The 21225-nt window shown below is 39.5% G+C and overlaps 1 long non-coding RNA gene across 5 annotated transcripts in view; it reads left to right on the forward strand.

Moving 5' to 3' along the window:
• The window catches only part of LOC122215818, a 314991-nt gene that overhangs the window by 252420 nt on the left and 41346 nt on the right, over positions 1–21225 (forward strand). Inside the window, exon 5 of one of the 5 annotated variants that reach the window (XR_006200558.1) lies at positions 3268–3505. The exons of the other annotated variants lie outside the window; for them this stretch is intronic. This is a non-coding gene — a long non-coding RNA (uncharacterized LOC122215818). Of the gene's footprint in view, positions 1–3267; positions 3506–21225 lie in introns of those variants that run through there. 5 annotated transcript variants of the gene reach the window in all.

Consider the following 21225-nt stretch of genomic DNA (forward strand, 5'->3'; position numbering starts at 1 on the left):
AAACTGAAACTCTTTGGTACAGGAAATGAGAAAAGCCTTCTGCTTTATTCCAGGAGTTGGAGGACGCAGATAGTGCCATTTCTGCTAATCTAATGCCGTGAAAGATTACAATGTAAACCAGTTTGATAAAATAAAATTCTTGATATGTAGGTGTATAGATTCCAATATTATATTATAATACAAATATTATATAAATGGTAAATAATTATATATAATATTAAATATATATTAATTATAATTACATATGATATTAAATATATATTTAAATACAACACTTCTACTAAACAATATGACTATGTAAAAGCTAAAGTTTGATGTGTTTACTGAATATAGTTGGTGCTCAATAAAAGTTTTAATTGGCTTGAGTATATAAAAGTGCCATTGCACAGTTCTTTCCTATACAGATATTTGGGTTATCTATTGTATAAAATTATGCATTTGTTTTCCATAAGATGGCCTTGCTAAACATAGATTTTGAAATTTTGACTCTTTTCTGTAAAGTTAAGCTTTTAAGACTTGTAATATCCTCTTATTTAGGTCAGTCCCTGAAATGAGACTTTTTGGGCTAAGACTTCATGGGACATCTTTTCCCTTGCGTTGAAATAAGGTTGCATGCAGTTGACCTGTGGATAATAGTTGTTCTAGGTGCAGGATAATGAATTGGTTGTTGGAGAGAGATAGAGACAAAATAGAATACAGGATTCCTGATCTCCAGAAATTTACATGTTAACGGGAACAGCCAATACTAACAACATAGAGGGAAAAATTGCACAAGTCAAATATACTAACAAGTGCATATTAATAAAGCTGTGAAAAATCAAAATATATAAACTCTGAATTGAAATGCACATACACACACATATACACATTAGGGGAAGCTAACTGATGTAAAAGAAACCTCAAGGAAGGAAGAAGGAAGGAAGGAAGGAAGGAAGGAAGGAAGGAAGGAAGGAAGGAAAGAGAATCTCAGTGGTGTTACACACTAATAGTTTCTTTCTTCCTTAGGTCATAGAGGGTTTGCTCTGTGCAGTCAGTCATGGATGCAGGCTCTTATGATCTTTTGGTTCTATTCCTCTCTGGATTTTTAAGACCTAACTACTCACTTGGATAATTAGGAAATAGACACGGAAGATTGTGGAGGGTGTTTTCCACATGCTTATTTGCAAATAGCATACATCATTTCCACCCATATTCTGTTGGCCAGAACTAAGTTGCAGTGCCAACATAGCCTCCAGTGATCCTTGCCCCCTGATATTCACACCTTGTGTGGTCCCCTCTCATATTGCTATGGCAGAAATGATGGTATGAGTTCCAAGATTATATTATAAAGGATTTCTGCTTCCATCTTGAGCTTGCTCTCTCTTCGATAATTCACTCTGTGGAAAACAAATTGCCATGTTTTGAGCAGCCTAATGGGGAGAATTCCATGTTGGGAAACTTCTAGCCAACACCCAGCAAAGAACCTACTACCACCATGTGAGTGAGCTTGGAAAGAGATGGTCTAATACCAGTTCAGCCTTGAGATATTTGTAGCCCCAGCTGGCAGCTTGACTATAACCTCTTGAGAAACCGTGAGCCAGAACTACCCAGCTAAGCCATTCTTGGATTCCTGACCCTCAGAAACTGTGTTAGATAACAACTGTATGATGATTTAAGCTGCTAAAGTTTGGGGTAATTTGTAAAATAGCAATAGATAACTAATATGCATGATCTCACTTACCTGGGAAATGATGTCATGCTGAGTGTCCATAAGGAAAGGGTGGCATTTAGTGTCCACACAGCTGTCTATCACACTCAGTATCCACCTTGTGTGGGAGTCAGGATGAATGAGACATAATACCTTCCCCTGACTTACTCCCGTGAACAAAACAACCACAGAGTCCTTGTCCAAATTCTCCACATGCTCTTAACCTTTTCTCTGCAGACCATGAAAATGGCCTTCACAGAGAATGCCAGAGGAAATGGTGCCTTGAGTTCTGGGGTACTCCCAGATCTGTCTCATTTCTTCATGGGCCAACAGAGGAGACTGATCTTCTCTAGGGCAATCTAGGAGGCCTAGACAAGACTGGAAGAAATACTTTGTACTAAAAAGATTTCAACAAGTCCTTCCAAGCCAAAGAAAACACATAAATAGGTCCAGGGACCCAGAACATGTTATCATCAGGCCTGAAATTCCCCCAATGTGTTACTCAAAGGAAGAATGGATTACATTGTGTACAGGCCTTTTATTGGATGTCATATCTATCTAATAGAGTAAAATATATTCATATGGGCAAAGGGAAAACTCTGGTGTGAATAATTTTAAGTTACTTACTTTGCAAGCATGCTATCTATAGTCTTCCTTGTAGTTTAAAACATGTTATAATTCCCCCACATACTTTCTTCAAATAATGCAAATTTTATATACTAGATCATGAAATTATTAAAATCATTTTTGGTGTCCCTAACTGCCTATTTTTTTTTGTTTTGGTTCTGTCATTTGACCCTAAATTAATGGAATCCATAGTTCTGTTGAGGACCTAATTTCAATCTTTTACATATTAGTAGGAACTGAATGTACTATATAGAATATATAGGGGTGCCTGGGTGGCTCAGTCGGTTGGGCGTCCGACTTCGGCTCAGGTCACGATCTCGCGGTCCGTGGGTTCGCGCCCCGCATCGGGCTCTGGGCTGATGGCTCAGAGCCTGGAGCCTGCTTCCGATTCTGTGTCTCCCTCTCTCTCTGCCCCTCCCCCATTCATGCTCTGTCTCTCTCTGTCTCAAAAATAAATAAAACGTTAAAAAAAAAATTAAAAAAAAAAGAATGTATAGAATGTACTATACCTTTAAGAATGTACTATATAGAAAGGTTTGCCTTTGAGTGGGTGTCTAAAATTGTTGCATTTTGGGGCGCCTGAGTTGCTCAGTCAATTAAGCAGCCGACTTCAGCTTAGGGTCATGATCTCATGGTTCTTGGGTTCGAGCTCCACATTGGGCTCTGTGCTGACAGCTCAGAGCCTGGAGCCTGCTTCAGATTCTGTGTCTCCCTCTCTCTCTACCACTTCCTCATTCATACTTTGACTCTCTCTCTCTTAAAAATAAATAAACATTAAAAATAAATAAGTAAGTAAGTAAATAAATAAATAAATAAAATGAATTTGTTGCATTTTACTCAAGACGTTGTGGTGGACACTGTTGCTGTCCTATCTATTTCTCATTTACCAGGCAAGGGTTCCTACCTCCTTTGAGCATTGAATTTTAATGACTCTCAACTGTCCCTTTCTCCAGATAACTGCCTTCAGCTGACAAGAGCCCTTTTTCCTGGAAGACTATAACTTCCCATCCCAGGAGTGGCCAGATCCAATTATTGACTGATACAAGGATGCAAACTTGCCTCCTTTGACTCAAGAAGGTATAACTCTGTGACTCCAGAACTCTCTATGGAATCAGAGTTAGGCTAGGTTTTAATTGAACCACTTCCTTGTCCAGCTTGTTCTCCCTTCTCATCTTGCTCCTTCCTACTCCAAATAGGCCCACCTTCAATTACTGACTTGCATAAGAATCTCCCACCCTTCTCCTGCTTCCAGAGAACTTGGCCTAGGATTAGGGTTTAAAATTTATTGAAAAGAAAAGCTGAGAAAAATAAAGAGAAAAAGGCTTTTCTGGCCTCTGGAAACCATAACAAAACCAGATTCCTACTGTGTCTAACTATTAAATAGGCTTTGAATACTGAGGTAATTGTCATCATTTACCTTTAAGAAAAATCAACAAAAAGCAAAATTATTCCCAACAAACACTGTGGGTCTCCCTTTCCAATGGCAGGACCAGTCTTTGACCAAATAAGATGATTGTCAAGTGTAAATAACAGGGAATTTAGAATAAAAAGTACTATGCTTACCACTCTCTTTGTATGACCTGCCTGGGGATTTTTACCTCATTGAGCCTGTTTCCATTTCTATAAAAATGGAGATAAAAATGCTCTTACCTACATTTTATTAGGGAGGCAAAAAAATAATATAGGTGAGTTGTTGTATGTGTATTTCTATTTTTACATCAAAAGTTGAATAATAGTAATAGCTTTTTCCTTTTGCCATTAGAGATTTTTAATTTTTCTGGTGGCATTTCTGGAGTTTCACATTTTATTCATTTTGTTGTGGAGGTTTCCTTCAGTGGGAGGAATTAAGACTGTCTTGAATTATAGGAAAGGTTTTATAGACAAAGCATGACTAAAATCTAAAGTGACTTAAAAAAATATTTCTACCAGAAAAAAAATTCATACCAGACCTTTACCATACAAATGCATATTTTTCTCTTGGAGAACTATACACATATTTAAGTGGGTTGATCTTTGATATCTTTGAAAATTTCAACTTTCAGAGTGGAAGTTTTGGCTGTGGACTAATCACTCAACAAACATTTATTGAGAGCCTACTATGTGCCTGGAGCTGTACTAGGCACTAGGCACAAAATAAAACATCAAATATCTTTATTTTTTTATGAATGCTCATCTTTTGGAGTGAATTTGATCAAAGTCACCAGTGAACCAAGCCTCACCGGAGAATATTTAGTCAAGTTGAAGAAGGTTGGGACTACATGAGGGCAATTATGCTTTGTATCAAAAATAAGTTTATGATTGGAATACAGTTAAACTGATTTTTCCAATGGGGCTGGTATATTTAATCCAAAGTCAATTCTAGACTAAAGAAAACTAATATTTATTGAATACCAGTATGTTCCAATCATAATACCTTCCAAACATCATTCTGGGAAATTCTTTCAAAGGAATTCAAAGGAAATTCATTCAAAGGAAATTCTTTCTTTCGTCTATACTTACCAATGAAACTCAGTGATTTTTGCAAGACCACATTGCTAGAATGTGGCAGAAGCCAATACAATTTCAAATCCCTTTGATGTCTAAGTCAAAGACCATGTCCTTGCAGTTATAACAGTTGCATATCCTTAGGAGTTTCAAATGTTTTGTGGACAATGGCAATAAAATTAGAATATTTCCACTTAGGAGCGAGAAAACTTATGGGACCAGTTAAGTTTAGAATTATTTTCCAAAGATTACCAGTCTTCTTGATAAGTGCATCTTGTATGTCTGTGCAGTAAGAAGACCAGTTTCTGTTCCTGGGTTGCCTTGGTGACTCAGTGGATTAAGCATCTGTCTCTTGATTTCAGCTCAGGTTGTGATCTTGTGGTCGTGAGATCTAGACCCATGTTGAGCTTTGCACTGAGCATGGAGCCTGCTTAAGATTCTCTCTTTCCATCCCGCTCTGCCCCTTCCTCATTAGTGCTCACTTTCTCTCTCTCTCTCTCAAAATAAATAAACATTAAAAAAGGAAGACCAATTTCTATTCTAACAAAAAGCAAATTTAAACAAAGGATGACGAGATGAGATTTATAATGGATTACTCAGTGAGAATCATTAACCAGTACCTCCAAGGTCTTAGGATCACAAACCCTAAAGCACCTCAAATCTGGGATTGTTTGCCACTTTAGTGATTTGACTTTTAGTAACTGACAGTTGCCAAATACCTGCCCCAAAGTGACACTGCTCTATAAATTCTAGTTGTTAAAACTCAGAATTTTCTAACAAAAGCACAGAATCTCCAAGCAGGTAATATGTGCCTTTGGTCTTTCAAAGCATTGTCATCACTAATATCCAGTCAGCCAGCCCCTATGCCATAACTTGCTTCTCTTACTATAATATTAAGGCTCAGGAATCATGCTGTGTAGGTTGACAGATCATATTGCTAGAGAAATATGCAGATGACTTGGCTGAAACACCTTTAATTGGCAGGACCTTTACAGACACAAAGCATTCAGTCAGCTAAACAATATTAGGATTAGACTTTGCCTTTCATTGAAGCATCTTCCTATAGAAAATGAGTTTCATTGATCATTTTTGTCAAAGTCAGGGACAGCCATTTTGTCAACCAGACACATTTATTTAATAAGCAACCCAGTGTTGCTTTGTAATCCCAGGAACACATAAAAGCACTTTCTCTAAGTACCCCCTCCTGCTTCCCTCACCTCTGTATTGTTACACCATACTTGTAGCCAACTCTTGGAGTTAGAGGTTTTCAGATAGAAAGTAGCACACCACTGGAGCTGAGGACAGGATCGGTACACATCATGGTGTTGGGCCCAAAGCAATTAATCTGCAAACATCCACTGAGCGGATTACATCAGCAAACTCTTCCCTCAGCTCTGAGGGTGATATGAAAAAGAATGCCACATACCTACACAGCCAAGGATTTTAGAATCTAACTAGGGAGAAAACAACAATAATCATTACTAACTATGATTTCACTACTGAAATTCTTACGTTTAATCCTCCCAGTAAAACTCAGAAGCAAAATTACTAGGTGTCTTTTATAGATGAGGTTTACAGAAGGTAGGGAATTTGCTCACATCACCCAGTTTGTAAGCAGTGAATGCAAGATTTGAACCCAGCTTTGCCCATCCACAAATCTTAATTTTTATCCATTCAACTAGAGTTTTACTACCAATGCAAGAAAATTAAAAAAAATTTAATGTAGGGGCACCTGGGTGGGTCAGTCAGTTGAGCATCCAACTTCGGCTCAGGTCATGATCTCACGGTTCATGAGTTCGAGCCCCACATCGGGCTCTGTGCTGACAGCTTGGGGCCTGGAGTCTGCTTCGGATTCTGTGTCTGCCTCTCTCTCTGCTCCTCCCCTGCTCACACTCTGTCTCTCTCTCAAAAATAAATAAAGATTAAAAAAATTAAAATTTAATGTAGAAAAAGAAACATTATTAAAGATATAAATATCGATACAGTACTACAGCAGAAAAAAATGGATTTGACCAGTGTCGAATATGTGGGGAAGTAGTGAGGACAGCTGGAGTTTGGGGAAATGTCTGAGCTGGCATTGGAGGAGGTCATGGAGAGAACGTGACTGCTGGTTGATCTCCAAGCTGGACCTGGGCAATTGGAGGCTCCGTACTCCCTCCCATGTCCTTGGAATGTATGCTCTGTCCACATGGGAGCTGTTTTCAAGGACACAGCCTTGAGAGAACAATGTGTTATTGAGGCTATCTGGATGGTATACATGACCCCGTTAAGGCCTCTATATAATCTTTAAGATTCTTTTCAGTTTCATTTTCGACCCAGTTCTTTATTCGATAAAGTTACGGTTTAGATAATGGAACTCACAACTCTACAAGGTTAAGCTGGATCTTATTCTCTCCTGGGTGCCAAGCTTTGTGCCACATCCCCCACAAACACCATCCCAGTACACTTTGTCAGTAGCCCATTATCTTTATTTTCCAAATAAGGAATATAAAGAATGGGACACGTATTAAGCCCTCAGAAGATTAAGAGTTTACTTCCAAAGTTTCTTTCCCTGACACGTCATAAGTCTTGTCTCAGAAATGAGCTGGAAAAACCTTGTTCATAGTGCCAGAGACAGAGAACATGCTCACTGGTCAGATTCACCTAGGAGGCGGTTCTCATCCTGCTCCACACACTTCATTTTCTAGAAAAAGACTTGATCATACTCTTCTAATGTGATAGTGGCCAGCCCATGTGTTGGTTTGGAAAAACAGAGCAATGACAAATCTTGCTATATTTTGTTTCTCTCCCCTTCCAATTCCCCTTGTTCTATTTATTATGGCGAGGGTTGACAAAATTTCTCACTCTTATGCTTTCATGAGCTCCTGTAGAGCCTCCCAACACTTGTGAGTTTCTTGGGGTCAGAGACTATGTCTTCATAAATTGTATTCCCCCTATCTTCTCATATCCTCCTTCTCATATCTGGCACTTACTCTGTATGCCACAGATATCTGGTAAAGTGAGCTTGATTCTATAAAGCTTCCCCTACCTGAGTTGAGTGCTTAAAGTTACTTAACATGGGACAAGGATATTCATTTTATGGTAAAAGATAAAGCTTCAAAGAAGTGGTTGATCACAAAAGTCAGGATATTTTTACCCTCAAGAGGAAGGAGAGAGGTCCCACTGGCAAGGGACACACAGGAGGCTTTTGAGGTGCCAGTCACATTTTATTTCTTTATTTGTGCTGCAGATACATAAATGTTCAATTGCTATTCCTGAAATTTTCACTCTTCTGAATGCTTGATAGACTTCATGATGCATAACATGTATGTATAAAAGTGCATGCAACACACAGAAAAGTGCTTGCATAATTGAAGATAAATTATAAACCAAACACATGTGTAACCACCCAACTACTTGTGTTTCACCAAGCTAAAATTAAAAAATTAAAAACTACTTAAATTAAAATGCCCCGAGGTGAAGTAATAACCTGACTTGAATTTCCATGTCAATGCACATGATGCTTTCTTGTGAGTGCAAGGAAGGGAAGAACACTCCAGAGATGGAGAAAGGGCATCTATACTGAGACTGAAGGAGGACACAAAGCAGTTGTTGGTAGACAGGTTTGGGAAGCAGATATTCTGTTCATATGAGACGTGGAGAGACATGTTCCCCTCTCAGAGAGATGGCTGCTGTATCCTCACAGTGGAAAAAAGAGAAACAGAAAGCAAATTTGGGGGAAGGAGGAAATGATGTTGGATGAAGGTGGCCTGCTGATTATAGTGCAAAATTATAGATCTTTCAGGTTAAGATTAAGATGCTGGATTAAGGCTCTAGACCTACTTAAATAAAGGAAAAGACAAGAAGCTAAATCTTGGCAAGTGTCCCACAAGAATCATGGATATATTGATCATCTTGAAAGGTTACTGCATTTATAAATCAAACATGATTTATCACCATGGATTGGAGGACTGTTGATTGGTGTTACAAAATGACATCGATTAACTATGATGGCTTGACATTTGTCTCTTTGTTCTTCTGTATGAATTATTTTATGTGACAGGCTATGATTGTGAAGCTCTGAGCTTTGGAATGAACCAAGGTAACAACTGTTCTGCAGTAATAAACTGTCCACCCCCATTTGCTGAATGAACACTTCCTGGAAAGTGACACTCCTAAATGGGATGGCACTTCATTTGGAAAGCTAATGGTTAAGCACTTTTCCCCAGTAGACCAAGATGCATGATTGGGGTTATTATTATCCCCTATATAGAATTTGTTCCATGTTCCCATGTTTAAATTCAGAAGACCAATAGAATGGAAACATAGAATTAACCTGATTGCAGCAGAAAACATTCTGAAGTGAAAACCTCTCATTCTCTTGGTCTGTCTTAATAGGGAATCAAATGTGATTTGTGTTGTGTGGAGATGATTACTGATGGGTAATTATTCTAAAATATCTCTTTTCAAATCCTTTGCATGGCAATCAAGGAAGAATGTGAGAGGTTAGGCATTACATTACCAGAGTTATCAGCAGCATATAATTTCTTAATTATGCATAAAAGCGAGTATCAAATACCTACTGAAGAAGTTACTAAATTTTCTTTGTGAAATGAAGTTTGGAGTACACTGGGGCCTGTGAGCCTTATTAGAGAATATGTGGTTTGAAAGACATGAGCAAAGATTCTTCTATCTAATAGCTGTGTCACTGAACCTCAGTTTTGTTATCTCTATAGTGGGATTAATGGGAATAAGATATAAGAAACTTTCTTCTCAGGGTTGAAGTGTGAGTTACATTAAGTAATACCACAAGCTGTTTATGGTGATGTCGGGCATATAATACAAGATACTCAACAAATGGTAGCTTTTCTAATGGCTGTTATTTTCACTATCAGGGTTAATAGTCTTACAATTCCTTATACTACCATCTTTGATCAAAGCCAGACCTGATTCAGGTAGAATTAAATTTAAATGAGATGAATGGCACTTGGATATTTCCTTTTGGAATTAAATTATGTACATGAAGGTGAACATTATTATGGGCCATTAAAGCAAGCCTTTTGAAGATTGCTGTAGGAGAGAGGGTCTGTCACAACCTTTTCCTAAGAGGGCCTCTTAGGAAGGCCTGGCCTAAATTGTTTCTTGAGTTTTCCTTAGGGTGGTATGTGCTATGTGAGGGTCCCAGCCACCTTAAAATCAATTAACATATTTACTTATAATTCTAATCCTGCATCCTCTAATTTTGGGGGAAAATTATGTACATTTTTGATCTATTATGAAGGCTTGTCAAGAACAGATGAAGTGTGAATTGTTACTATTTGTGTTCATTTCTTGTCAAAGTAAAAGGAGTACTTTATCACTCGACATCCTTCCTTAATTGTTCCCACAGAACCAGGCGGTGTTTTGGAGACCTTATGCTCTCAGTGGCATGGGTCTTCAGCTTTTATGATCAGTGACAAGACAAGAGCAATTTATCTACACAGTCTCATTGCTATGTTTGATTGGTGGTGGGGGGTGGGAATCTAATAATAAGAAAAGATGTTTTGTACAAGGAGAATGACACAAGGCTAAAACAATAGAATCTCTACTCACTCACACCACAGAAAGCTGCATGGAAACTACTGGGGACAAATTGGAACCTATCAGCTTTTCTGCCTTCAAAGTGTGAGGGTCTATAGTCTCTATGGGAAACCCCCCAGCGTTTGATGTCTACCAAGTCATTGTAAAGGGCCACCATTGGTGATTTGCAAAAATAACCACACCATCTCTCCTCCACTGGAATAATACCTTCATATCTCAGAGCAGCTTGTCATGAACTGCGGCTCTAAGGAAGAAAAAAGGGAGCAAACCTGAGAACGAGATGAGAGAGTCATCGACAGCTAAACTGATGATTAATTAAAGATTTCTTATGGAAAAATAGTTGAACCCTGAAGGACTGTCTGCGTCTTGATTTTTGACAACCAGAAAGTCATTCTTCATAAGGAACATAGTTTCAGATTGTATGTCATTCTGAAAACCTATTAAATATTAATTAATTTAATTAATGTTAGAAAAAAGAATTGAGCGTTTAGCAACATGTAAGAAAAAACGAGGCTTAGAAAATTGGATGTCAACCAGTTCAATTAAATGCATTATGGGATAGATATTTTATATAAATATAAATTAACAAGGGCATTGTTTAGAAACACTGTACTCTAATACCAATTATCAGGAAAATTAGCTCATGAGGGATGACAACTTATTGGTACATTTATGCCTTCGGGATGAAGAGAGAATTTACATTTCACCTTGTACTGTATCTGTACATTGCAATTATGACTTAGATCAGAAAGTGGTGTTTTGGTGATTTCAAACATATATATACTGGATGAGGAAGACTTTGGGAAGTGAACTATTACTGTACATTTGTTGCATCCTAAATTTCTGCAGTCCTCCTGTGCTGGCAGAAAGGAAGTAGGTTTGGATTTAGATGCCAAATACAACTTATTCTCAAAGGGGAAGTTCAAATCCTTTGAGAAAGTTTGATCACATTTTTTTTAGTAGTGTTGGGAAAGCCATCTGTTTTTTATTCCAGATGCAGGAATCTGAGACATTTTTTTTCTCTCAATTTTCTCACGTTTCAACATCATCTTGTGTAGGTCAAGGTCAAAATAAAGGGCAAAGTAATTCTCTGTATCTATTGCAACTCTGCAAATCGAAGGTAGTTAGAAATGCATTGTTTTTGGGTGTTACAAAAGAATTGCATCATGGATACCCACTTCCATATCCACTGAGAAAGAAAGCCGAATATGTGAGTCTTTGGTTCAAAATGAGCGGGTGCAATAACCCCAGCTCCCCTAGTTTAATGTCTCTCTTTCTTTTCTATGTCAAATCAAGCAGGATTGCAAAAGTTCATCATTTCAACTTTTTGCAAGGTCCCTGGGGCTGTGAGTAGTCAGCAAGTACCAGCCACTTTTGGAGATGTCTTGTTAAGTTGGCTTTGTCCAATAGATTTTTGTCAAGAACAGATTCCTCCTCTGTGAGACATTCATAACATTCATAATACAATCACTCAACAAAGACTGATTCACAATAATAAGTGCAGGTTGCTGTTCCACTTCAAACAGTTCACATGTGTGGCCATGATTCCTCAAAAGTCTTAGAAGAGTATTCATAGCTTTGAATGTGATCTTGTAGTAGGGCACTTGTGTGGATAATGGTACTTTATATGATTGTTCATTTAGCAAAGAGTTTATGCTCTTGCTTTTACAGCAGTGATGTGATTACATTTTACTGTTCTCTGACATGGACAGTGCCTACAGAGTGGCCTAGGTGAATGCCCAGAGAAACTTCACTTCTCACTTGCAGTCCACCACTTGTTTCTTCCATGACCTTCCCCTTTCTTTTTGCTCTTCTTCCTCTTGGCTATAGTGGATCCACTTTCCATCTTTCCATATCTCCTAAACTTGATGTGAGTTCTCATTTCTCAAGTGGCCCCATTAGTAATCCAGAGTGGTAGGTAGTTCTGGTGAGGGCAGCAAAGGAGAGGAGGGGGAGAAGAAGTCACGGTAGAAAGCATGCAGCCCTTGATGTGCACAGAGCTGGGTCAGATTGTAGCCCTTGGTGCTTATGGCCTGCACAACCTTAGACCACTATCTTGATTGGCAGGTGTCTCCATTGCCTTCTACTATCGTCGGGAATATGAGGCTAATAATACCTTCCTCACTGTACATTGCAAAAGATATAAGAACTGTGAAAACTCAAAGCAATCAGTGTTTGACTTAGTGAATATACTTACTTTACCTCCACTTTGTTTCTTTTTCTTCTTTCTCCTGCCATGGTGTCACTCTGTTGGCAGCCTCAGGATTGGATCCAAGAAACAACATCACATTCCCTGCTCTACTCAGAAAACAGGTCACCCTGTTGTTAGTGAAAGCATAACCCTTTATACCCCTCTGATATCTGTTTTCTCAGTGGCTCTTAGGGGGAGAAGTAAGAGAAAAGGAGTTGGGAAATAGAAAGGACTCATGGCTCCTGGTTTATTTTTCCAATGTGAAAAGTTAATGGTTTGCACATTAGAAATTGCCACTTGTTTCAATGACCACACCAACAATAACAAAACCTTTAATAATACTATTATAATTGCTTACATCAATTGCCACTACTGTGTTTAGAATGTCTTATTTTAAAAATTTTGTGAGCAATTACTTTGTGCCAGACACTCTACTCAGCACCTCATAGAGAGGCAGAGCTGAATTATGGGTCCAAGTCCCCCATAAAAGCCTTCCTCTCTGGTGAGTCTTCTTTCTCCTTCACCATTATTCCCTCCACTGTTGACATATGAAAACTGAAGCCGAGCTGAGGAAGACAGGGATCAGAAGGGAAGCTGGTAATGTTTTTATTGCTCCACAAGGAGGCGTAACCCTGATCAGACCCATACATGGTGAGCCTGATGGGGAGGTAGGTAGAGCTGTGTCCCTCAGAAGGAAAGAACCAGCACTGGGAGCTGACCAGCCAGAACAGAGTCCCGGACACTGCTCCCAGCCTGAGGTTCCCCACTCACTCTTAGGTGCCCCCTCTGTGATATTCCAAGCCAAGGTTACCGTCAGTGGCCTAGAACATGCAGCATCCTTGGGCTTGGCATGTGGCTGAGGACAATGTGAAGCTAGAACCCTAGGTGATTTCATCCCAAAGGTCCCAGAGGGGTAGTGAATAGTTCAGTTCACTGATGTGGTTAGTACTCCAGGAGTCTAGTGAGTATTGTCTGTGAAAAAAAGTATAGATTTTCAAACAGGAAACTTTTGAGGCCTTTTGAAATACGACATTTGAGAGCTGCTTGTGTCTTTTCTATTTGTTTTCTTTGGGAAAGAAAAAATCTGATATTTTTACTTATATAATTTGATGCTATAAAAGGAGAAACAGACATTGAAATCTCGAATTTTTCTGCCAGTCCAGGGGCCCTGTAAGTAGCAGGTATTAACCATTTTCAGTATCAAGCATATAAGCTAGGGCTACAGTTGCATGGGTTGTGATACTGTAGAGCAAGGTTTTCAAACTTTGGTGTGGATCAGAATCTCCCAAGGAACTTGTTGAAATAGATTCTTGGGTTTTACTCCTAGAGAGAGTGATGTGTGGGTCTAAGGTGAAACCTAAGACTCTTCATTTTTAGCAAGCCGCAGGTGATGCTGATGTTGCTGGCACTTGGACTACAGCCTCAAGTAATATTATCATAAAACGCTCCTGCAGTCAGCAGTTTTCATCTTCACTTTGTTCTGGGAGGTTCTTTTCTGAGTTACACCATATTGTTTGGGCAGAGAAACCCACCAGGTTGCACTTTGTACCCACCGTCCAAACCCTTCAGAACTCAGTCACACTTTCTGGCAGTTCTTAGATATCTGTTATTCTTAGAGCCCTAAGCCATTATGACCTGAGGGGCAGATGCTCCTGGACACCCTGAACAGGCTTACCCTACAACACAAAGTAAGAAAGAAAGGAGTTGTGTCTGGAATACCAAATCATGAAAGTGGTTAGACGTCTATAGGGCACAAAAGTATCAAATTACAGGCCTACTTGGTCTCACCTAACATAATTTCATTCTGGTTTACAAGGTTCCTCATGTGTGCTGTTGGAAGAGAGACAAAACATGGCTAAATTAAAACTGTATATGATACAGAAATCTTTCAGATCTGGCTTGAAATTCAGTCATACCCTAACTGATTCACAGCCCCGTTCTGGTCCTGGCTCTGGCAGATTGCTAAACCTATTGATGCATTTATAGACCACGGATGGGGAGAGGTAAGGCAGAATGGGTATGGAGGTCAGATGAGCTTTGAGAAAGTACTCTAAGTTCTCTGTTTCCTCATCTAAAAAGAGCATATCAATGATATATACCTAAGAGAGTTCTTGTAAGATTGCATGTAAGCATATTTAAAAGCAGTCCACATGAGGGGTGCCTAGATGGCTCAGTCAGTTAAGCGTCTGAATTCAGCTCAGGTCATGATCTCATGGTCTCTGTGATGACAGCTCAGAACGTGGATCCTGCTTCGGATTCTGTGTTTCTCTCTTTCTCTGCCCCTCCCCTGCTCATGCTCTGTCTCTCTCTGTCTTTCAACAATAAATAAATGTTAAAAAAAAAAAGTATATAAAGAAAGCAGTCAGCATGAAATCTAGAATAGAGTAACAATTAATATTAGTGTCATTTTCTTATTTTTCTTAGTGTCTCTTGCCTATTAATCAGGAGAACATAAAGGCTGAAGAAAGAAAGGAAATACTAGGTTCTCAGAAGTTCCAAATGGTTGGTCTTCTGGCATGTAATTAAATTAGATTTATTCTATTTTTTTAATTTTTTAATGTTTATTTATACTTGAGAAGGAGAGAGAGGGGCGGCGGGCATGAGCTGGGGAGGGACAGAGAGAGACAGAGACAGAATCTGAAGTAGGCTCCAGGCTTTGAGCTGTCAGCACAGAGCCTGATGTGGGGCTAAAACTCACAAGCCATGAGATCATGACCTGAGCTGAAGTTGGACACTTAACTGACTGAGCCACCCAGGTGCCCTGATTTATTCTATTTTTTTTAAAGTTTAGTGGAATTCAAGGACTTGCCTAGAGACCTAACGACCATTGGTGACAGAAAATCTGTAAGATGACCTCATGTTTTAAAAGTAGAAGACACATCTTGTGTATTGAAGATTTTTAACAGGTGGAATATGGATGGATATTCATATAAAGCCTTTACTATTTGACAGTGGGCCATAGTAGTTCCTAAAAATTCATATTAAGGTACAAGTTACATATAACTGGATGGTAATGCAGGATACGGAAGGAGAATGGAACAGGGGCTGGGTTTGAATTTCATCTCTGCCCCAACCAACCTTGTGACCTCACAAAAGTCACTAAGTCTCTTCATAACATGCACGTGTGTGTTACACACACTCCATACAACATGCTTTCCAAAAACAGCCAAAGTGTCTTTTAGCTCATAAATGTCATGCTTTGTTTAAAATCATCAAGGCTGGGATGCCTGGGTGGCTCAGTCGGTTAAGCAGCCAACTTTGGTTCAGGTCATGATCTCGCAGCTCATAAATTGGAACCCTGCGTCGGGCTCTGTGCTGACAGCTCAGAGCCAGGAGACTACTTCAGATTCTGTGTCTCTGTCTCTCTCTGCTCCTCCCCCACTCGTACTCTGTCTGTCTCCCTCTCAAAAATAAATATTCATTTTTTTTTATCATCAAGTCTATACTTTGGATGCTAAATATTCCCATGCAGAGGAGCATTTGAAAGACAAAATCTGGGCAATTAAATCTGGGGTGCTGATCTCTGGGACTGTGGGCAGCAGCTCTGAAGACAGAATTTTCCTGAAAATTTCCACTTCTTGCCTGATTCCTAGGCTGCCCTGCTCACAGCAGGACATTAGGAGGAGGGTGGGCCACTAGCTTCTCCCGGAAGGAGATCTCCAACATATATTAGCTCCATGAAACTGGGACTATATCTGTCTGGCCACTGTCCTATTTCAACTTTTGGCACAGTGCCTGCCATGTAGTAGGAATTCAATCAATATTTGTAGGCTGTATAAGAAAATGGATGAATGGCAATTCAGGTGATCCAGCCTCAAGAAGATTGTCCCAGAGAGCCTATACAAATCAAATTGTGAAAATTTCTACCTTTCCTGATTTAATGGAGACACAGCCCCAATTTCTGCCAGTGCCTGAAGGATAATTACAATAATAATTCATGTCTCTATGTGGAAATAAGGTATAACATTCATACTTTCCTAAGGTGTATTATCACTCATGCTTCATTTTGGAAAGATTGATACAGAAAATTAGCAGCTCTACCACAAGGCTAATGAGAAATATAGGCAAAGCATCTGAAACAATGGAAAATAAGAAATTTTTTCCATCATGATCAGTTAAAGATGTATAGTAGAAGTGGAGCCACACTCCACATCAAGCAGCACATATTCCTACACGTTATTCAAAATGTTTTTCCCCTCTATTTATTAATTCAATTACTTTGCCTTTAAAAAATAGACTTTGAGTGAAAATTATGTGCATGGTATTATGATAAATAGTATAGTGATAGATAATATATAAGATATTTTCTACCTACAAGAACTGCAATGTGAGTTGGGGACATGGACCCATGCTTACAAATCTCTACATGGAGGGTCTGCTGGTGCCCATACTAAGTAGGAAGAGGCCTAATGACTATGATGTCTAAAATGTTCAAGTGAATAGCAAAGATCTAGGATGGTGGGTGGTGGAAAACTTGGAGGTAGAAAAGCCTACTGTAATGAAGAGATCAAAGTTGAAGTAGGACGTATATGGATATCGTGGGGTCAAGTCAGTCCCAGAATCATGACGCGGAGAGGATCAAAAATCATCTACAGTTGGGGCTCCTGTGTGGCTTAGTTGGTTCAGCCTCCGACTTCAGCTCAGGTCATGATCTCACGGTCTGTGGGTTCAAGCCCTGCATCAGGCACTGTGCTGACAGCTGGAGCCTGCTTTGGATTCTGTGTGCTTTCTTTCTCTGACCCTCCCTTGCTCATGCTCTCTCTCTCTCTTTCTGTCTCTCTCTCTTTCAAAAATATATAAGCATTTAAAAAATTTTAAAAAATCATCCACAGAGAAGCACCACAGAGAGCTCATGCTCTCTCTCTCTCTTTCTGTCTCTCTCTCTTTCAAAAATATATAAGCATTTAAAAAATTTTAAAAAATCATCCACAGAGGAGCACCTGGGTGGTTTAGTCGGTTGGGTGTCCAGCTCTTAATTTCAGCTCAGGTCATGATCTCATGGGTTTGTGAGTTCAAGCCCTGCATCAGGCCCTGTGCTGATAGTGCAGAGCCTGTTTGAGATTTTCTCTCTCCCTCCCTCTCTCTCTGCCCCTCCCCCACCTGCACTGTCTCTGTCTCTCTCAAAAATAAATAAATAAACTTAAAAAAAATCTATAGAGGTGTGGCCTTCACAGTAGGTAGACTAAAAGCATTAGTTTTGGAGTCTAGAGATGTACAGTGGAAATCCACCTCTGCCAATTACCAGACAAGTAACCTTGCGCCAAATTTATAGGCCTCAGTTTTCCAATCTATAAAAGAGGTTTACAGGTATTCACCTCAGATCTTCAGGAGAACCAATATGGTAACATACAAAGCAAGAAGCACTTTGTCAGCACACAGGGTGTAGAGCAAATCTTATCATGCCAATGCATGATTGAAGCTTACAAATGGAAGCTAAAATGAAGGCACGGTGGCAAGTCTGCAGGTTTGGCTGAGCTGTTTGGTTGAACCAGTTTTGACAATGTTGAGTCAATAAGCTTACCCATATCCCAGACTTCTGTAAGATAATCAGGAAGCCAAATAATTCTAACATCCATTCTTGCCTTCTTTCATTGCATGCATTTAGCTTCCACTTGCATCGTTAACCTGTTAAGTGTACAAAACTGAATCAGGTAATGCAGCTCTTATTATTTATATGTTCGGACCAATTCATTTTGCCTGATTATGTTGAGGAAAATAAGCAAATAAGTGCCAAATTTCCACTTAGCTTGGTAGAAACAGGCTGTGAATAAGGATACATCTTGGAAGAGGGGTATTGTTAAAGGATGAAAAGATTTCTAGGAGAAGAGGCAGGGGGTCTCTTGGGTTGTCCTATTCTTGGAGAATTTCCACCATGCACAATTGGAAAAATGTGTACATCTGTCTATGTTTCCTATTTAAGTCACTCTACTATTATCTGCAAGCTCCCTGGATTCAGCCCGCCTCTGTTTTCTAAATGACTTCTGCACCTGGCTCACACTTTTCTTTACCATCTAAGAGTAATGACAACAACATCTACTGATCAAGGCATTTTAATTTATAGTTTATAAAGTATTTACTCTATTCATTTGAGTCCCCTAAGAATCATGAAAGATTGGCATTGTTGTTTTCACTTTAGAAGCGAGGAAAGAGATTTAGTAGAGACAGGGGAAAATGGGGAAGGAAGAGAATATAAATCAAGGCTGGAAAGAGGAGGGTACTCTCTTGGAAATGAAGGACACCATGGCAAGTCAGACAGTCCAATAGAGGGCTGTGTCTCAGTGACCATCAATTGTACAGTAGGCTCTGAGCTTGGAGTTTGCTCCTTCTTTCTTGACAGCCACAATCAAAGCTCAGAGTGTTCATGCAAGTTTCACTTGGCTGGAAAATGGCTGAGTTTTGGGTCCTACAACATGTCATCTCCCTCTCCCACTATACCTGGAAACTTGGTTCCTTGGAGCATACCCCTCGTTGTTTAAGCCAAGGCCATCTTCTTCAAAGCATAATCTTGGATGTAAGAGGGGCAAGGGGATATGGTAGTAATCAGAAAAAATCTTGATTGTAGAAACACATTTATACAAAGAAGAAGAACAACAGTAAGGAGAGATGATGGGAGGGGGAAAAAAAGCCAGGCACTGGTCAGATGATAATCCATGATAATTCATTGCTGCTCAAATGCATATCCTGAAATAAATGTGATGTACTCTCTAGTCCTTAACAACTCTCTGTCCATCCACATAGACTCTTTTCTTTCTTCTGATGTCTTCAAAATGTTTAGAAACAAATTATTCTCCTATAAACACCAAGGACAGATGGATTCCAGGAAGCTACTGACTGAGCATGGTATAAAGCACATCAGTAGTAACCTGATGCTACCACTCCTTCATTGCCTGTAGTAATCTTCACAGCATATATTTATATTTAAACTCCTGTTTCTCGCTCAGAATTTATAATGGTAATGAGCATCCTGTCCCTCTGAATCCTCACTTCATCTCCATCCTCTTTTGTCTTCTAGTTGAAAACAGAAATCTTTGGACACATAGGAGAACTGGTCTGTAGATCTTTATAGCATAATTGGTTTATGTATTCATATCTGTCTTTGTCTGCACAGGCCACCATAACAGAATACCAGAGACTGAGTGGCTTTGGCTTAAATAACAGAAATTTATTTTCTCACATTCCTAGAGGCTCAAAGTCCAAGATCAAGATGCCAACAGGGATGGTTTCTGCTGAGACCTCTCTTACTAGGTTGCAGAGGACCTTCTTCTCATCATGTTTTCTCATGGCCTTTCGACTGTGGAGAGAGCACTGTCTGGTGTCTTTTCCTCTTCCTATAAGGAGATCAGTTATATAGAATTAGGGCCCCACAGTTATACCTCATTTAACTTTAATTGCCTCCTGAAAGACCCTATCTCCAAATATAGTCAACATTGAAGGTTAGGGCTTCAACATATGATTTGGAGGGAGGGGCACAATTCAGTCTATAACAATATCTGAAGACAAAAACATGACCCGTGGGCAGTCTTCCCTGAATATTCCATCTCAAGGCATCCTGACACAAATGGTCCTTTACCTTTCTCCCACCCCACCATCCTTCCCTTCCCATTCTTAGCTTCTTGCCGAATTCCATTTCCTCCTCCAAGATCTCTACCATGCTTTTTGAATCTGAAATAGCCCAGAGGTAACTGTTACCCTGTGGTGACCAAGGAAGCCATCTTAGAGTGAAGGGAGGAAGGCTTGGCCATTTGAGTAGGAAACACAGGAGCTTTAAAGCTCTCTGGATTGGAAGCTTCAATATTTATCCTCCTTCTTATTCATTATGAAAAAAAAATGAGAGAGACAAGATGAGGTCATTGGGTATTTGATGAGATTTGGTAGAAAATGGAGGGATTTGAGTGGATGGTAATAGGAGTATTACCTAAGAGTGTGAGGAGGGCTCCATGGTCCAGAGACCAGAATCTAGCTGGGCATCATATTGGACAACAGCACTCTTCATCTGAAGGGGTAAAGAAGCCGGATGAGCAGGAACAGTTTTTCTGGGGAAGAGAAAAGGGAGTCCTAGTGCTGAGTGTAACCAGGGGCTCAGTCAAGAGCAACAGTGTCCCAATAATTAACTGCAAACATTGGCAGCTGCTACAGTTTTCTTTTATGAACCTTGAATCATCCCAAGTCCAGATACTGTCTTTGAGGACTCACATAGCGTCTGATGTGTGGCCTCTGGTTTCTAGCTCACACTGCAGTTTGATGACAAGTGTAGAGAAATTACAGGACAGAACATTTTTAGTCTCTCTATGCTGAAATGGATTACTGACTCCCCCACACTGAGTCCCCTTTCTTCATTTAAATTTGGAGTGATAAACAAAAATATTGGCTTTAAAAAATGAATGGAGAAAATTGGGAGATAAGATGTAGTCTTCATTCATCCCTGTGTTCCTGTCCCAGTTCTACCACATTACAGTATTTAGGATGCCTTGGAATCCTTCTTAAAATGTCAGCATTTATTATTTAACATCTTTTCTAAAATGCATGACTCTATTTTTGGGCAAATAATGAAATCTCTGATCATTTATGTACACATAGAGGCCCGGAATCAATCCTTCTGAAAGCCCATTCTTGTATAATACTGTGACAATAAATAGAAGAAATGCAGGATTTAGGCTGCAGGTGCATGCCCAGTCAG

The sequence above is a fragment of the Panthera leo genome, chromosome A3 (assembly GCF_018350215.1).
Source record: "Panthera leo isolate Ple1 chromosome A3, P.leo_Ple1_pat1.1, whole genome shotgun sequence".
Taxonomy (NCBI): domain Eukaryota; kingdom Metazoa; phylum Chordata; class Mammalia; order Carnivora; family Felidae; genus Panthera; species Panthera leo.